This window comes from Palaemon carinicauda, chromosome 9 (assembly GCF_036898095.1).
Source record: "Palaemon carinicauda isolate YSFRI2023 chromosome 9, ASM3689809v2, whole genome shotgun sequence".
Lineage (NCBI taxonomy): Eukaryota > Metazoa > Arthropoda > Malacostraca > Decapoda > Palaemonidae > Palaemon > Palaemon carinicauda.
Window position 1 is genome coordinate 60,327,138 of NC_090733.1, and position 13,382 is coordinate 60,340,519.

The 13,382-nt window shown below is 39.8% G+C and overlaps 1 protein-coding gene across 1 annotated transcript in view; it reads left to right on the forward strand.

Annotated features, from left to right (window-relative positions):
• pbl (epithelial cell transforming 2 pebble) overlaps positions 1-13,382 on the forward strand; it is a 501,682-nt gene that overhangs the window by 172,325 nt on the left and 315,975 nt on the right. The window lies entirely within an intron of this gene.

The window sequence follows — 13,382 nt, forward strand, 5'->3', positions numbered from 1 at the left end:
GGAGATATCTCCTTTACCAGCATTAAAAATCTCCCCCTGTTCCCGTACGAAGAACTTTAGTCAAGACTGCTATTTTCCTGCGTACAGAGGCAGCCTTATTGGAGAAACCCTTATATCCTTCTCCAGTTTGTTCCCACGAGCCAGGCTTACTTCGTACCCCTCGGGTCCTCAACACCTCTCTCTTCTGAAGAGTTCTCGTGATGTGTCCTATAACTCTTCAGCGCACTATTTTGAGGTTGGTCGGACCGCTTCGTCTGTGTCAACAACTGCAACTTTGGCCAAGCCAAATTGGTAGTAGGTTGGCCAAGGCACCAGCCACCTGTTGATATACTGCTGCTAGAGAGTTAAGGGGTCTTTTGACTGGCCAGACAGTACGACATTGGATCATTCTCCTGCACACACCAACCGAATAGTCTGGCCTATTCTTTACATATTGTCCTCTGTCCTCATACACCTGACAACACTGAGATTACCAAATAGTTCTTGACCCAAGGAGTTACTGCGCTGTGATTGTTGAGAGGCCACTTTCTTATTGATAAGGGTAGAAAACACACTTTGGCTATGGTAAGCAGCTCTTCCAGGAGGACGACACTCCAAAATCAAACCATTGTTCTCTAGTTTTGGGTAGTGCCTTAGCCTCTGTACCATGGTCTTTCACTGTCTTGGGTTAGAGTTCTCTTGCTTGAGGGTACACTCGGGCACACTATTCTATTTTATTTCTCGTCCCATTGTTTTATTAAAGTTTTTATAGTTTATGCAGGAGATATTTATTTTAATGTTATTACTCTTCATGAAATATTTTATTTTTCCTTGTTTCCTTTTCTCACTGTGCTATTTTCCCTGTTGGAGCCCCTGGGCTTATAGCATCCTGCTTTTCCAACTAGGGTTGTAGCTTAGCAAGTAATGAAAATAAGGATTATAATCACTTGGGTCCTCTCCTTATAAGCCTACTGCTACAAAGTTGATTGTAGTTAAACCTTTACCAGTCCCTCGAGTTTTGTCTGTTCATAGTTCTGCTCCGACAAACATTTAGACCAACAAGTCTGTTCATACATGTGATAACGTCACTCTTTGCGCCGCCATTCCTGCATGTGAGAATATTCCTTGCTGGATTTACAGGCCAACAAGTCGGTTCAAGCTGCAGAGATATCTTGTGATGACATCACGACAAGCACCTCCATTTCATAGCATGATAGTATTCCTCCGTGTGATGGCCATGCTTCCTTGTCACATGATTATGCATGCTCACATTGTGATTCCACTCTGACTAATATGTGAAGGGAACCCCTTCACAGTAGCATTCCATCTTCATCTTAACTTATTCTTATATACAAGACTTCTTGGTTGAAAACCACCAACAACATGGTTCACCCAACCCGAAAGTCTCATTCCAACAACGAACCTGTTGCTTTGCTTACCAACCATGCTTCCAACCTTACATGTTCCCTGGAACTACAAGAGCCTCATTTTTTAGATGAATTTTGTTTTCAGGTTCAATGATAGAAAACGATTCTGGAATCCTTTTGCCTTTTCCAAGGGTAACACATCATTTAAGGTAGATGATGTCACCTTTATTAAGTGTCATAGGCGCGGTCCTCGTAGAAGGCGCACCAGATGGCATACTGTCAAGAAGTCTTTCTCCTCATAAAAGTCAAGTTCTGTCAAGGAATTCCCTGTTTCTCCCTTGTGATTTGCTAGAGATTGTTGCCTTTATGACAGGAATGAGCTGGACTCCTCCCAGTCCATCTCTGCCTCCTCTTCCCTCCATTCACTGAATATCTCAAGAGAAAGGGAGGATATTAGAGGACCAGTTAAGAATCCTCCAAAGTTGGAACCACCAGTTGACCAGGATGTTATTACTATTAGAGTAATGACTCTCCGGAGATCCTCGTTAAGCGTGTGAACACCAGCCTATCTGGAGTAGCCCTCTTGGGGTCCCGATATTTGATTCAAAAGTAACTCACTCTATTAAAATTATGAGTTTGATGTATCATTTAGATAGGTTGGATAAACCTCCTCATGCACCAACTGGTAATAGACAATGTGTGATAGATTAAATCTTTCCTTGATCTTAAAGTCCTAAGCATAGGTTTGATGTGGTGCTCTCTAATCAACTAAGGACACACTGGACTTTTGTACAAAAGTCTCAGCAGCAGAAAATTCATTAAAGGCTAGTAAGCCAGAGATTTTATATACACACTCACAGTCCCGAGCCCACTCCCTATTGACGTTACTAACATGGTACCATCTGTTCCAGCTAACAGATTATCTAACCTTCCCTCCGTGTTCCACGACCAGACATTATCAATATGGAAGTTGCTGCTATGTAAGTTATTCGAACATGTTCCTGGCTCTACCATTGTACTGGAGTGATTCGTTTTGCTGTAACTGAGAATCTCCGCGCTGAAGCCACCCTGAAACAATTTGAAGACCTTTCACGGTCAGGGGCCAAAGCCCTAGAATTTTTGTTGCACCAAACTGTCTCCTTTGGGGTAACTGTATCTTTAAGAGATGTGATGCAGTCATATCCAGATGTTCGAAACAGTTATTCCCGAGGGAGGCGCTACATCCAAGGAACTCTGATATTCCAAGTTCTCCATCTCTTTTTCCCTCCTTCAGATGTGGCCACAGTGGAAAGATTTGGACAAGCTTCACTGTTGAGAGCAGTGGCAATTAAGATGCCTGCCCCTTAACCATCCCAACAAAAATTGCTTTTTAAGCAAGCCCCTCTAGCAGAGTAACTACTTCCTCCCTTTGACTTCCAGCAACCTGGGAGACAAACCCCCAGACCCACCTTTCGCCGTAGAGGTTGCGGTCGCAGAGGCTCCCGCTAGGAAGGCCACATCCCCCAATGTACTTCCAATGATATAATGCCAGCAAAGCTCTTGGCTTAGGTGGCAGTCATTCAGGTCCAATCCCTGGACAGTAGAGGTTCTACGCTTCCGTTCATAGGCTGTCTAACTCTGATTCTAGCTGTCCAAACGTATCAGATGAGAGGAACTGTGGAAGAGGTCTCAAAAGACTTCCTAGGCTTCCTCAGCAATCTATTTCTTGTAGAAAAGCGAACGGGAGGCGTGAGACCCGTCATAGACCTATCCTTTTTTAATCTGTTAGTTCTCCAAACAAGATTCATAATGGAGACTCCGGCCACTGTTTTTCAGGCCATCAAAAAGAACAACTTCCTCCTGACCATAGATCTGAAAGATGATTACTTTCAGGTCCCTATCCATCCTACCTCAAGGAAGTACCTAAGGTTTCCCTTTCGAGATGGGATCTTACAATTCAGGGTGCTATGCTTCAGTCTGTCAAAAGCCCCTCAGGTCTTTATCAGAATCTTTTCCCTTGTCTCAGCCTGGGCAGGTGCTATGGGCATCAGGCTATTGAGGTACCTGGACGACTGGCTTCTTGTAGCCGAGTCCCGATCCCTGCTCATAAAGCACAGCGATCGCCTTGATTTCTGTAAGGAGTTGGGGATCTAGATCAACCTAGAAAAGTCCAGTCTTGTCCCCCAACAATCCATCAGGTATCTGGGCATGGATATCGACTTTGTCCAAGCCATAGCGTTCCCGTCCAAAGGCAGAGTTCTAAGGTTCCGGAAGATAGCAGAGTTCTGCCTGGAAGGGAAATTACTTCCTGCAATTCATGGCAGAAGCTCCTATGACATCTCTCACCATTGGAGAAGCTGGGCCGTTTTGAGAGGATGCATCTTCTCTCGGTGCAGTGTGCTCTGAAGAACCAGTGTTCTCAGTCATCCGACCACCCTACTGTCAATGCCACAAGAGTTTGTGACGAGTCTCCATTGATGGTTGAGAGAGAACTTGTTAGTGGGAAACCCTCTACAGTTTCTTAGCCCAAAGTATCTCCTGTTCTCGGATGCGTCTCGCCAAGGGTGGGGTGCTCACCTAGGAAAAGAGCAAGTCTTAGGTCGATAGACCTATCCTATTTTAATCTGTTAGTTCGCCAAACAAGATTCATAATGGAGACTCCGGCCACCGTTTTTCAGGCCATCAGGAAGAACGACTTCCTCCTGACCATAGATCTGAAAGATGATTACTTTCAGGTCCTCATCCATCCTACCTCAAGGAAGTACCTAAGGTTTCCCTTTTGAGATGGGATCTTACAATTCAGGGTGCTATGCTTCAGTCTGTCAAAAGCCCCTCAGGTCTTTATCAGAATCTTTTCCCTTGTCTCAGCCTGGAGAAGCCGGGGCATTTTGAGAGGATGCATCTTCTCTCGGTGCTGTGTGCTCTGAAGAGCCAGTGTTCTCAGTCATTCGACCACCCTACTGTCGGTGCCCCAGGTGTTTGTGACGAGTCTCCATTGTTGGTTGAGAGAGAACTTGTTAGTGGGAAACTCTCTACAGTTTCCTACCCCAAAGTATCTCCTGTTCTCGGATGCGTCTCGCCAAGGGTGGGGCGCTTACCTAGGAGAAGAGCAAATCTTAGGTCTATGGTCACAGAAAGGCAAGGCCTTTCATATCAATTTCTTGGAGATAGTTCTTGGAGGTTATGTTTTGTTTGCTTTTCCCTTCGTGCAATAGTCCAGTTTGAAGTAAAGTAAGGGGAAAGTTTGTGTTGTGGGATATTTTGGAAGTAAGAGTGATCAAAGGTGTGGGGGTTTGTTATTGTTTACATCCCACCACAACATCTCCAAACAAGGAGGTGCAGCCATTCTCATACATAGCCAACTAGCAGTACAGATCCACAAGTGGGCTCAATCCAATGTGATATCCCTCTGGGCGAGTTTAATGTCCAGGAAGAGGGACGTCAGTGCAGACCACCTGAGTCGACCAGGGATGATAGTTGGTTCCGACTGGTCTTTGCATCCTCTAGGGGCAAGAAGACTTGGGACTTTGTGGGGTTTCCCCGTCTCTAGACATATCTGCCACTCACCTGAACAACAAAATCCCGTTGTTTTGTTTTCCAGTAAAAGACCCAGCTGCAGCAATGGAAGATTACTTCCAGCACTTATAGGACCAGCTGGATTTTACGCATTCCCACATCTCTCTCTGATTCATCAGGTCCTGAACAGTCTGAATATCACAAGATATCAATAACGTTTATAGCCTTAAGGTGGCCAACAACGATTTGGTATCTAGATCTGGTGGAACTTCTCATGGACATTCCAAGAGAACTTCCAGAATATCAAAACCTACTTTGTCAACCGCATGTAAGAAAGTTCCACAAAGAAGTGCACTGCCTATTGGTTCACGGCTAGAGTCAATCCAGAATTTCGGATTAGAGGTTTTTTAGGACCAACTCGAAAAAAAACCTTTCTGGGTCAAAAGGCATCCACAGCAGTCTACTAGGCCAAGGGGAAAATCTTCTGTGATTGGTGTCATAGGGGAATATTGCTTTACTGAAAGCCACTACCGTATCCCCCTGACTGCCAACGTTTTTGTGTTCCTGAGGATTGAGAAGTTCCTTTCAGTCACTGGAGTGAAGGTCTTCTGGTTGGCCTTAAGTCAGGTTTTCAAACTGAAAGGGCTTGATCTCTCCTCGTTATATGAATTTTTCTTTCATTAACTGCTTTGAACAGACTTATGTTCTGTGAGAGCTCAAACCCCACTCTTGGGATGTGACAAAAGTCCTAAGGTCTTTAAAGAAAGGCCCCTATGAACCCTTTCATAAAGCCTTAGACAGGGATCTTACTTGAAAACTGCCTTTCTCCTTGCCTTAGCTTCAGCCAAGAGAGTCTATGAACTTCATGGGCAATTACCTCATCTTATGTCACACTCCAGAGGGTGGAAAGAGCGGACTTTTATCTCTTGTTCCCGAGTTTGTAGCCAAAACTCGGAATCCAACTGATAATTATTTCAGATTTGACTCTCTCACTATTCTCTCTCAAAGAGGTAATTAATTACCCAGATAATCTTTTACTCTGTCCTGTAAGAGTGTGTATAAATATTTGAAAAGAACTGTTCATCTTAGACCACAAATTTCTAATTTATTTGTGAGCACAGGTTGCTCCAAAAAGATAGTGTCCAGAAATACTATTTCCTTTTGGCTAAGACACACTATCACTAGAGCATATAGATCCCAGGAAGTGTCGCCAGGACACCCCCCCCCCAAGCACATGATATTCGTTGTCTTACCTCAACTTTAGCATTCTGCAAGAACCATTCAGTAGCCCAAGTCTTGAGAGCTGGTGTCTGGAAAAGGCAAAGTACTTTCACGGATCATTACCTGAAAGATTGCACTCACAGATCGTTGGACACTTTTATAGTCCTTCTATTAGCCCTCTTATTATATGGGTCTTCTATAGTAACAATATACTCATCTACTCAACCTCTTTGGCTATTGAAACAACCTATGATTAATGGATTGTATTAGAGAAGCAAGTGTTTTATGATACAAACCAATTTTTTTTTATATAATTTATATACGGTATACACAGGTGAAAATCATTAGGTAATGTTCCTGCGTCCCATTCCCTCACTCGCTCAACCTTCAAAAGGACTTTCATGATAGGATGAGGTACAGAGTAATAACATCCCGGGTTCATTTTGACTGGATACCACTGTACACCATTCACTGCAGATTAAAGCAACTAATGAATAATGGATATTTTTTTATTCAAAAAATTGTCCTTATTATCATAAAAAGTATTGCATTTACTCACTGATTGGCCTAGTAACTCCAATAACTTTGAAACTGAGACTGGGCAAGAACTGATAGCATGACTCTGTGATGAGCCCGACTCATTGCAAGTTGTTTTGGTAGGTAGTAGGTTGGCCAGGGCACCAGCCGCCCATTGAGATACTACCGCTGGAGAGTTATGGGGGCCTTCGACTGGCCAGACAGTACTGCATTGTATCCTTCTCTCTGGTTACAGTTCTTTCCCTTTGCCTACACAGACACCGAAAAATCTGGCCTATTCTTTACAGATTCTCCTCTGTCCTCATACACCTGACAACACTGAGATTACCAAACAATTCTTCTTCACCCAAGGGGTTAGCTACTACAATGTAATTGTTCAGTGGCCACATTCCTCTTGGTAAGGGTAGAAGAAACTCTGTAGCTATGGTAAGCAGCTCTTCTAGGAGGAGGACACTCCAAAATCAAACCATTGTTCTCTAGTCTTGGGTAATGCCATAGCCTCTGTACCATGGTCTTCCACTGTCTTGGGTTAACAGTTCTCTTGCTTGAGGGTACACTCGGGCACTCTATTCTATCTAGTTTCTCTTCCTCTTATTTGGTTAAAGTTTTTATCGATTATATAGAAAATATTTGTTTTAACGTTATTACTCTTTTTAAATTATTTTATTTTTCCTTGTTTCCTTTCCTCACTGGGCTATTTTCCCTGTTGTGGCCCTTGGGCTTATAGCATCCTGCTTTTCCATCTAGGGTTGTAGCTTAGCATTTAATAATAATAATAATAATAATAATAGTATGTTGCAGGCCTTTAGAATAATTCTTAAGATAGAAAGAAGTCCTACATAAGAACATTGTTTATCCATCAAATTCTGTAGTTACCAAGTCAACGTCCTTGTTTTAGTTATGATTATTATTTGAGTACAGTATTTTGAAGAAATTAGATTACAGTAATTATTATACTCAGATGATTGACTCATTCCTCAAAAAACAAACAGGGCTCAAATGGGCCTTCATTAGGATTCAGTCAGGCACTAAAGGATCCTGATTTGTTCTTAAATGTTAGGGAAAATAGTAGAAACCAACTTACAATAAAGTTCCAATGGAAGAGCCCTTTGGAAAATGCAAAGTAAAAGGCATAAAGCAAAGTTTCACTTGGAAAATGAAGGGATACTAAAAGATTTTTCAATGCAACTAATATAAATAGGAAATTTATTTTTCTAATGATTGACTGCAAAGAAATCGATTAAAAATTTCTACCAGAATTCATAGTTTGATATTATGCTGGAAATAAATTTACTTTGCTAAACTCTGCCAATACAGTAGATTGATGTTGAGAGTTGTTTTATGTATTTTGGCTTTAACATATTTTTTTTGTTTCCTTTAGACCCCAAAGAGGATAAAGTTTTCTCGGTTGATCTTCAAAGAGTCAGTTTCAACCATCCTTATGGGTCTAGCAATAAAAGGTTCACTTAGTACCCTATGGCCCTTACCAGATGGATAACCTACTTCATATTAATAAAATTACCCACTGAGGAGTGGTATTGGAAATGACTGGTCACCAATATGTGTTTTGACATATTCCTTATCCCTTTAATATGTACAGTAATAAGCTTCAGATAACAGTAGTGTGTGTTTTTTAGGCATCTGTTCCCTAGTTTGCAATTTGGTTTTTGTAAATGCCTTGGAGCATGTGATGCCCTTCTTACAGTCTCCAATGCTGTACAGAAATCCCTTGATTGTGGTCAGGAAGTTTATATGATTGGCCTTAATTTTAGTGCTACCTTTGACCGTGTTAATCATGAGGCCATTGTTTTCAAACTCAAACAGTTGGGAGTCGGTGGGTCGTTTCTTAGCATCATTATTTAATTTTTAAGTAATGGATGGCAAAGAATTGCTGATGGGCACCATAGTGAGTATATGAATGTGATGTGTGGTTTTCCATAGGGTAGTGTTCTTGGTCCATTACTTTTCATACTATATGCACATGACATGTGGTTTGGCCTAGAAAACAAGCTTGTTTTATCTGCAGATGATGCTACACTCTGCATCAATTTCATCTGAATGTGGATCTGGGATTGCTGAATCCCTTAATACAGATTTAGCTAAAATTAGTGCATGGTGCAAATTATGGGGCATACAGTTGAATCCTAACAAAACTCAAAGTATGAATGTAAGTAGATCTCAGCATTGGTAATGTTTCTTTAACTTAGGATAACTTAAAATTTTTGGTGTGATTCTCGACGGCACGTTCAATTTTGAGAAATACATTGTCTGTGTCTTCTTCAATTGCACAAAAAATTGACTTATTGAGAAAGTCTTTTAAGATTTGCAGTGATCAATCTATTCTGAAGTGTTTTAATTCTTTTATTTTACCTTGTTTCGAATATTGTTCTCCTGTTTGGTCTTCAGCTGCTGATTCTCATCTTGTTGGACAGGAACTTACGGTCTATTAAATTTCTTATTCCTGATCTAGATATTAATTTCTGGCGCTGTCGTTTAATTAGTTCGTTATGCATACTGCATAAGATTTTTCATATCTGATCATCCTTTACATTCTGATCCCTTCCGGACAGTTACATCCTGTTCGTAATACTAGGCAAGCAGTTAATTCTAATAGCCAGGCCTTCTCCATCATGAGGCTCAATACTAAACAGTATTCTAGAAGTTTTATTCCAGCTGTTACCAAGTTGTGAAATGATCTTCCTAATCGGGTTGTTGATTGAATCGGTAGAACTTCAAAAGCTCAAACTTGCAGCAAATGTTTTTATATTGAAGAGACCGACATAAGTCTTTTTATAGTTTATTTATGAAATATCTGTTTTGACATTGTTACTGTTTTTGAAATATTTTATTGTTAATTATTTCTCATGACTTTATTTATTTCCTTATTTATTTTCCTCTTTGGGCTATTTTTCCCTGTTGGAGCGCTTGGGCTTATAGCATCTTGCTTTTCCATCTAGGGTTGTTGCTTAGCTGCTTATAATACTACTACTACTAATAATAATAATAGATATCTCAATACTAAAAGGATATACTAAATATCTTTAAATTTTAGCCTGGATATATTCACCATTTGTACATTAGTCCATTGTGGAAAGTATTACAGTGATTTTCTTTTTCTTTTCAACTTTGCTTAAGGTGTTGACTTATGTTGCTGATGACCTGTCTCTCAAACGTAAGCTGCTATTTCCTATGCCCATTTCTTAGTTGAACAACTTTTGCCGAGATTTTTTAATGCCAGTTTGACCAGCTCCTTATGTCAGGTCAAAATGTTTTGATTGAAGAAATCATTGCTTATCTAATACTGTATGCCATAAGACTAAACCTGATATTTGTAATCTCATGGCATATCAGGATCTAGCTACAAATGCTTGAACATACACCAGATTCTAAGTCTTTTGTGTGTGTGTGTGTAACATTAGCATCTTTCATTGAAAACACATTCGCGACATTCCTCCCATTCTACGTTGAAAACGATAATTTCTTCCCTTTCCCCTCCAAAGTCTTGTACAGGAATTTTACAAATTAGACATCACCTTGGATGAATACTGGAGATCTTATTTATATTAAATTTGTGGTCTCTCATTCAGTAGGACATCTGTCTCTGGGTATTTATGGTTGCCTAATGATACTGTACGATTTTGTAAGTTTAGTTAATTTTTATTGCTATAAAAGGCTATACCAGGTAATTTAAGGCAAATGTAAAATAAGCTTTTGTGTAATATATTGAAATTATGATTATTTTGGATATTTGTATTGAGAACAATTTTATTGCAGTAATCCCTCACCATATCAGAGTTCACTACTTGCTCCCTCAGTACATCACTGATTTATAAATACCCGGTAGATGTAAATCTATATTGCTGACTCCTCTTTATATTGTGGGTTTCTAAGAGAGGTTTATATTTTTCATATTCTAGTTAATTTTTCTTTTAAATATTATTTATTTTTGCTTAAAATTCAATAAACTAAATTACAGATAAGCCGCTGTAACTTGCGATCTTGCATAATGTGCGACCCCAAAATTTTCATCCATAAAAAGGATTTTGTCATGTATTTTGTATATCATGCTAGTTCCTCTTTTGAGACCAAATTGTGATAAACTAACCTCTTTTCCTTCACCTCTTTATCCCAATTTACAGTTCAATAAGTTAAAAAAAGAAGAATGATAAAAGTATTGTTAGTAGCGCATACAGCTATAAACCTCACGGAAAACAGCTGTTTTATTATTAACAACCGATACAGATAACAGCTGTTTTGCTTGCATTTCAACTTCTTTATAATAGTAAACTGCTTCATCACTGTAGTTGTTATAAAATTTTTTTATTAGATTATGGCATATTTTTACATTACTGTATACCTTTTTTATTTATAAATAGGCAAACCGAATTGCACAAAAACTACCCAATAAATTGAAGAAACTGTTATTTTCTAAGTTTTGTAACCAAGTAATGCAAAGCTAAAGACTTACAGTTTATTGTGCATTGTCAACAAGGATGAAACATCCTAAACTTTGTTTTGCCATTAAAATCAGTACTAGATAAGATATCAGATAAGTATTACTATGAAAAACTACATATTTTTATATGATAAAATAACAAGGATAGTTCAAGAGAAAAAATCCTTTGGTATTTTCCCCTAATCAGCTGTGAAAAATGGAAAAGACTTATATTTGCTATGTTTTTATTTCTCAATTCAATACTAACATATGAATACATTACAGTATTACATATACAGTATTGTTAATGGGTACAATTAGGTGAAACAGTTTGATCAAAATCTTGTTTTTTCTAAATGCAGCTGTATTTTATGACAGTAAATAAGCATTTACAGTAGTTTGGTAAACGGTGCAGCCTGGCCGACCAGTACATACGTTAATGAGTGTTAAACTTTCAAGTTTTTCATTTACGTATATGAAAGGATGTGTCTACAGTAAAAGTAGATTTCAGCTGAAAAAAGGAATTTTGACGAAGGAAAAATCTATTTCTGGGCGAGAGACCTGTGCCGGCCAGTGAAATGCTCCTAAAGCACCATTTCTAAGGAAAATAACTGCTATAATATTACCAGAGAAAAAATGCATAGGAATGCTAGGTTGAACTAGCTCGCTCACCTATTGGTGTTGATATAAGCTGGGGCGTAATATGATCAGAGGTCTCGCACCATTTAGACATTTCCTCTTCAAAATCCCTCAATAGGAGGTGCGGTTCAACATCCCCTGCCGCGCAGACTAGTACTACTAACTCTACCCACGCTTGCCCAACACTCCCCATAGCACCCCTAAGTTTGGGGTCTGATCAGGGGGGGACAACTAGGGTGGGTTCACTGGGCGGCACAGGTCTCTCGCCCAGAAATAGATTTTTCCTTCGTCAAAATCCCTTTTCTGGGCTCAACCTGTGCCGGCCAGGGAAATAGTACCAGAGAAACGAACCCAAACTTCAGTAAATATGAGGGAATGAATTAAAATCAAAATAACATAGCAGTAGTTTAATCAAGAGTTGTAGTAGTAGACCATAGTCTTTTATAACATCAAAAACTGACAGGGTATAATATCCCAGGAAGGGATGGCAAAATGTAAAAATAAAACTTGAAAATCAAAATATGATCTGAGGTCAGAACATCTTAGATAATACCATATAAAACTAGACATAAAAGAAATACAGTTCGCAGGACAAAATGTAAATATGATAATTAGTAGAGATAAACAATATCTAAGACATGGGGACACCCATGGGTGTGACATAACAAACTGAACTCAGGTAGGAACTGTAAATGAGGCAGGTAAGAGGAAGAAGATGGCAAGACATAGTAAATTCAGGAATTAATTAGGAACTAATTTGTTCGGGGGATACCACGCTCCCTGCGGCTACGGTAGCGAGTTGAAGGGCCTCTAGATGTTTAAAATAGTGCCGCCTGAACACTGACGGGGATTTCCATCCGGTATATTTAGTAAGATCTGCAAAGTTCATGTGATGGAAAAAATTTATTGAGGTTGCTACCGCCCGTATGTCTTGGACGTGAGGGAAAGACCCAGGATTAGCCTGTTTGATAAAATACAAAATCTGTTGCCTGATCCCTTTTAAAGTTATAGTCCCTCCCTGCTCTCTGACGAACAAGGGTCCTGAGGTCTTATAGGAAGTCCTCGATAGAAAGGACTTTAGAGTGGTAACAGGACACAGGGAAGGATCCTGAAGGAGCGGGATAATTTTCCAGGAGGACCATCTGTTTTGAGAGTCTTCATTTTTGGCCAAGAAGACTTTGTCTGGGGAGAGGAGAACTTCTCCTGATGGAAGGAACTCAATGTGGCCTGGATCTCTTGACAAGGCCGCTAATTCCGAAATTCTAGCGCCGGATGCTAAACTCACAAGGAATAGAGTTTTTCTGAGTAGAGGTATATACTCACATGAGTCGTTGATGGTTTCTGACGCCAGTTTGAGGACATTATTGAGAAACCAGGAAACTGAGTTAGGACGAATGGATGGTTTCAGTCTGGCACAAGCTCTTGGAATTGAAGCTAGCAATGAGTCTGTTAGATCTATATTAAACCCGACCAGGAAAATTTTCTTCAAGGCAGACTTAATGGTAGTAATAGTGTTAGCTGCCAAACCTGACTCAAACAAGGTTCTGAAAAAGGTAACCGTAAGGTTTAATGTCATAAAGACAACATTAGAATCCTTCAAAAACTTTGCTAGTTTTTTGACCGCTGAGTCATATTGACGAAGAGTGGAGTCCCTCTTATCTGATTCTAAGAATAAAGTATTCTGGGGATCTATGTTAGCCCCTTTGTGG